Source organism: Rhagoletis pomonella, unplaced genomic scaffold (assembly GCF_013731165.1).
Source record: "Rhagoletis pomonella isolate Grant_MI unplaced genomic scaffold, Rhpom_1.0 Rhpom_scaffold_00007, whole genome shotgun sequence".
NCBI classification, from domain to species: Eukaryota; Metazoa; Arthropoda; class Insecta; order Diptera; family Tephritidae; genus Rhagoletis; species Rhagoletis pomonella.
This window is the reverse complement of record NW_023458561.1, coordinates 58,832,091-58,838,134: the sequence shown is the minus strand read 5'-3', so window position 1 is coordinate 58,838,134 and position 6,044 is coordinate 58,832,091.

Genomic DNA, 6,044 nt, shown 5'->3' with positions numbered 1-6,044 from the left:
CTGAAAATATGTTCGCCTTTGTTTACTTTATGCATAAATATAAAAAACAATTTACAAGAAATTTGATGCTTTCTTATCCCAAGGGCCTTTCTCACAGTGCGAGGCATTCTCGTTCGGCAAATGACTTTAAATATTTCTACTGAACATTTTAATTTTATGTAGTTTCCTCGGTAAAGTGAGTTAACTTTCTACTAACATAATGGCTTTAACCCAGCTTCTATTCTAACTTGAGGTGGTATCTTCGTTTTGTTTCTCTATCGGTAGGGTAACTCTTAGCATTAAATGGGTTTATGAGAAGCTTTGTTATAGCAGAAATACATTTGCCGGGTTTGTCAAGGCGCGCCCATAACTGAAAATACGACCTATTTTCATGTAGAGAAATATTTTGGTTTGCACTTGGAGAAGTTGAAAATATGGAAACGCTCCCATACTCCAAATTAAGGTACTTAATAGAGGTATCTTAATCTATAACTCTTCAATCTATCTGTAAAAAACTGCATCCTGCAGCGGGTAGCATCCCGAATCCAGTAACTGCGGCTTGACAATTTTGCACGGGGCTCACCAACCCAATCAAGACCTTTGGTGCACATAACATAGTCGTTGGTCATTTCAGACAGAAGTCCATTCCGGAACGATAATCGGAAAAATCGATAATAATATTGGTATAAAAATCGATTAGAAAATCTATAAAAATATCGATACCAAAATCTATAAAAATATCGATAACAAAATGGATAAATAATCGATTAGAAAACCGATAAAAATAAATATACAAATATCGGTAAGAAAATCGATCATAAAATCGATAAATAATCGATCCCAAAAATCTATTAGAAAATCGATAAGAAACATCAAAAAAATTATCGGTAACAAAATAGATAATAATAAATTCGATAAAAATTTCGATAGAAAAGTCGATAATAATATTACAGTCGCGCCAGTCTTCAGCGACTCTTAAGCCGAATACGTCGAAGAACTCCACATCAAAACTTCCACTCTTTCTCCAATGGCACAAGGCTCTACACGGATTGATTAACATATCTTTGCCGGAAACAGCAAACAGTTATAGTACCAAATAAGAAGCATTCCTCTTTGTGGGGTGCCTCCCTCCTCGTGAACGGACTTGAAGTGGGCACAAAATTCGGCACAACACTGTGTTCCATAAAATCCCCCATATTTTCTCTGATATACATACAGGTCTAAGGGCCTCACAATAAGCCCCGTGGGTTTGAAATCTTTAGCATTTTACTATTTAAATGCCTTCGCCTCTTTAAAAATAAAAATTACATACTTTAATCTTCTTTCAGCTTTGTTTGAGTGGTTAGTCAGCGTATTAGCAAAAGAGCACATACATACATACATACATACATACTTATGCACATACTTCTTTGCACGTATGTATGTACTTCTTTGTCTTCGATAAGTTGTTGAGAAATTGGTATACCTAAATTTAATAGCCATACAAAATGCATCATTAAACGCAATACACGAAATGTGTTTTATTTGGTGCAAATCTATTAGTTGTAAATAATGATACCAAAAAACAAAACAACATTAACTGGTTGGTACAACTTGTGGCAACCAATGTTCACAGCCATCTTAGAAACAACAGTTCATGGGCAGACGAAATATTTGTACTCATTTTAATTACGTTGAACAGTACTTGACCCCATAATTAAATAATTTGGATAAAATGCATTTTTGTTCGGGTTTCAAATATGCATATAAATACAATTGGCATCGCACTGAACTAAATAATTTTCAGTGAATGGATATTTACACATCAAAATTTTCGTTTACTAATTATTTATTTTAGTTCATTCACCATTTTTTTCTTTGAATGGTTTGTGTTTGGCTGTAGGAATGTCTTATAAAAGACAATCAATCAAAAATTATGAATTGAAAATAAATGTGTGGTACTGCTGTAGTGAATGGGGTTATCTATATGGAAAATAAGAACATAAGTATTATGTGAACATATATACAGACGAGTGCATATGCGTTTTTAATTACTACACTACTAAAATAAAGGTTCTACATAGGAAGCCTATATTATTGTTTTTGTTTGTTTGGTGTCAGTTTATCACAAACCTTCATAATAGGCGCAGCTTCAAGGAAACCTCCAATGACGGTTTATACCAACATGCTCCGCCTCCAGAAAAAAAATCAGTAATCAATTTCCTACTTTCCATGTTGACAAAGACGTCCGAAATTCATATGGAAAGATATGGAGGAACCCATAATAATAATAATAATAGATTGGCGCTTACACATAGATATTTTAGTGTTTAGCCGAGCTTCTCCTCCGATTTGTGGCGTACGCCTTGATGTTGTCACACAAAGGCGAGGGACCTACAGCTATACGGCGACTCCGAACGGCGATTGCATTTTTATGAGAAGCTGTTTTTCATGGCAGAAATACACTCGGAGGTTTGCCATTGCCTGCCGAGGGGCAACCGCAGTTAAAAAAAAAAAACTTTTTTCTATATTTTTTTGTGATGTTGCTTTGGCCAGGGTTTGAACCCAGGTGCTGCGGGGTAGAAGCGCGCACTGCTTACCACTACACCACAGCGACTTCCCAGAACCCATACCAACATTTTCACAAATACATACATACATATGTTCTGGAGTATTAAAAGTCTAAACCAAGACCAGCCTGGATCATGCCGAGGTAAGCACAGAAAGAATGAAACCCTTGGGACCGACGGTATACCGGTAAGCGCAGTTTGGTATAATAAATATTTGCCTAAGACTGGAATCTCGATATATCTATGAGTACTTTGCAAAATCCACAAGAAACAGGTCTTACCCTTTGGGCCATTTAGCTTGGTATTAGCCTTTACCTAAAACACGTCAAAATTTGGGAACCACGCGAGATTAGTACAGATATGAAGGTTGACGTTTACGAACGACTTTAAGCTCATCGGCGTTTGAGATTTACATCATTGACCTCAACACCGGGGCCGTGGTCGAAGCATATTCCCGCCCGAAAATAAAGTTGATCTAGCTGGGATGGAAAATAAGAAAAATTATCACACTGTTGGCAGTTCGGACTGGAGACCAAGAGAAGAATAGCTCTTCCAAAAGGGTCTAATTTGGGATTTCTTGACAATTGAAAACAGAGGCCTTCCCGACGACCAAAAATTACGCTAAGCGATGAAATGTCGGAAGCTAATCACACAAATGTGAAAACGCCTGGTTGGTTAGGAAGTTCGAGCCAGTATATTTGAAACTTAACCCCGGAAAAGTTGGTTCGCCTAGCAAACAGCGTTCGCTAAGCTCACATGAGCTTCGTCTGACCGATGAGCTTAAATCAAGGGACCCATATAGATAAGAGGGATTAAAAAATTTTCCTACTACATTGAAATGGACATCAGGTACTCTCTGGCTAGTTTAGAGGGCACAGTAAATGCTCTGGCTGTCTATACCTCGTTTCTAATGTGCAGCTCAATAAGACTCTCCAGCTTTTTAAGGTGAAACAAATACACTCTTCAAAATAAACGCCACATTGACGATGCATAACGCTTTCCAAGTGAACGTAATTGCTCCTAATGCAATTTTTTAATGGTCAAACCCTTTAATAGTTCCCCTAAAGTTTGGGTTACACGACATAGTTTTTCACAACTAAACTAACGGCCCAACGACTGCTACCAAATCGGAGGCCGCCCCTGTCTCTGACACGAGCTCAAATACTTTCGGACTTCATGAAATTCTGCGGCGGCGGCACCGAACGTAAATCAATATGTCTTTAGTGTGCATGCGGGTATGTGCAAGTACTTACATGCATACTTACTTAGGTACTTTTATTGTGCAAAGTATGTATTTGTTACCTATTAAGTAGTTTGCTCTTGTTATTATTCTTTGTATTGTATTGTACTATTATTAACTTGGTTGCTTGTGTCATTTATCGCAAATTTTGTTATAATTTTATTTTATTTTTTCAACCATAAATAAGTATGTATCTACATATCTACTATGTATATGTAATGCAACAAAAGCATATATGCAATTGTTGTTAGCTTGTTTACGCTCTCATTGTTGCTATTGTTGTTGCCGCTGCTTTTGCTTGGCATTAATGCTACATTATGAAGAATGTCTGTCGGTTAAGTCGAGTGCTTGATTAGTTGGATGATTGGCCGGTTAGCCATTCTTGCACGCTGCCTGCGCCGATACGATTACAAATCGATGACTTACCAACGTACCTACGACGAGTAGTTGGTGCGCATGCGGGCGAGCGAGTGGTGAGCAGCAGAGTTTTGCCTGGCACATATGGGAGTAGTGAGTGAACCTCACCTTCTTTTCTAGTAACGTTGCCGAAGTGTGCTCATGTGAACAAATGATATATGCACCTATTTTGAAATGTATGTGTGTGTGCGCGTGTGCGTGTGCACCACAACCGGAAGGTAAACGTTTGCATTTATTCACTGTGAGCACTGTGTAATTCTAATGCTTTTGACTACCGAGTGCTGCCTGCTGCCTGCCACCAACCGTCAGCCAGCAGCTACAGGCCGTCTGCAGGTTAGTCAGTCCGGCGATCTGGTTTTTCTCTGGCATGGCTGCAAGCCAGTTTCTCATTTCGAACTTGCACTAGTTTCTCAATTGCATTTCATTTTCATTTTACTATCAATAAGTATAAACGTGTTATTAACGGGCATATTTGCACGCATACATACATATGTATGTACTAAGTAGAATGGCAGTAAAGCTGCAGCATTCACAGTGCGCATGCGTTCCTTCCATACTGGCATAAGCTATTGTTGTTTTATCTAGTTACTTACGTTTAAATAATATATTTTAACTCCAATTCTGCAATTGTTTACCCTGAAAACTTAACTCCTATGATTATGCAGACTCGTTTTTGCTCTTATGACACGGATTTGTATTTTTTATTCTAATTTTTCGTTGATTAGAATTTTGATATGTTGACTAGAATTCCATAAAAATTTAACCGTGACCAAAACTTTGACACCTATACAAATATACATACTTAAATATGTATGTATGTATGTATATCAATAAAATTTGATATAACCTACTAAGTAGTGGCTATTAAAAAAATTAAGTACTATACGAATAATGAAAGGCAAAAGGCGCATATGTTGGTCATTTACTGTTATGAACCAGTATTAAATTACTGAGCACTAAATTTGACATTGAGTCCATTGTACTCGATGATCTAGTGTGCTAAGAATGCTTTGTGTTCTATTTTTATTATTTGAATTTTTTTTTGACTACCACTACCTATTACTTTTCAAGACAATTTTTCATGAATTTAGATTATTTCCTTCCTTCATCATTTCTTATCATACATACGTCCGCTGTTCAAAAGTCTATTTCTTTTACTTAATGGGTACTAGAACGGTTTTTCGATATGGACCAAGTTTAAAAAGCTTAACCAATTCCCGCCCTGCTTCCGGAAGTTCCCACAATTATTCACACCAAATGTATGTAGACAGTTGCTTCTGCACCTGCATCTTCCATTTCAGTCGCGGGCGTCCTTCATTTTCTTGTCCATCGTTGCCTACAGTCTTCCCCCGAGTGTCCTTTTTGTACATATTCCTCAATATCAGCCACCCACGTAACCAGCGCCACAGCTCCCACGAAAGTTCCTAAAGTCATCCCGTCGAAATTGTCTCCCTTACGGGATGAAAAATTTGTGAAGCTCTATTTTGTGTTCTGCAATTGCCTACGGAGCCGAAAATATTTAGAGTTATATTTCGCTTGATCTCTAGGCTGACTTTATTAGTACTGGTAACGCTGGATCCTGGATACGCAAAGTCCTTCACGGCTTCAAAGCTTTAACTGCCCACCATGATGTGTTGACAGCTTTCGGTTGGTATATGGTTTACGGAAGAGTAAACTGAGATTCCAATCTTTGGTCACATATTTATCACATAAAATTGCTCAGAGCACTGGGCTTCGCGGTAATCGTTGATTTCTGGCTGAGTTGTTTTCATTCCAACATCGCTTTGGTCAGCCATCAGTGTTACAAGAAGCATTGATAACACTGTGCGACAATTTTATGCCAATTCAAACCAGCCAGT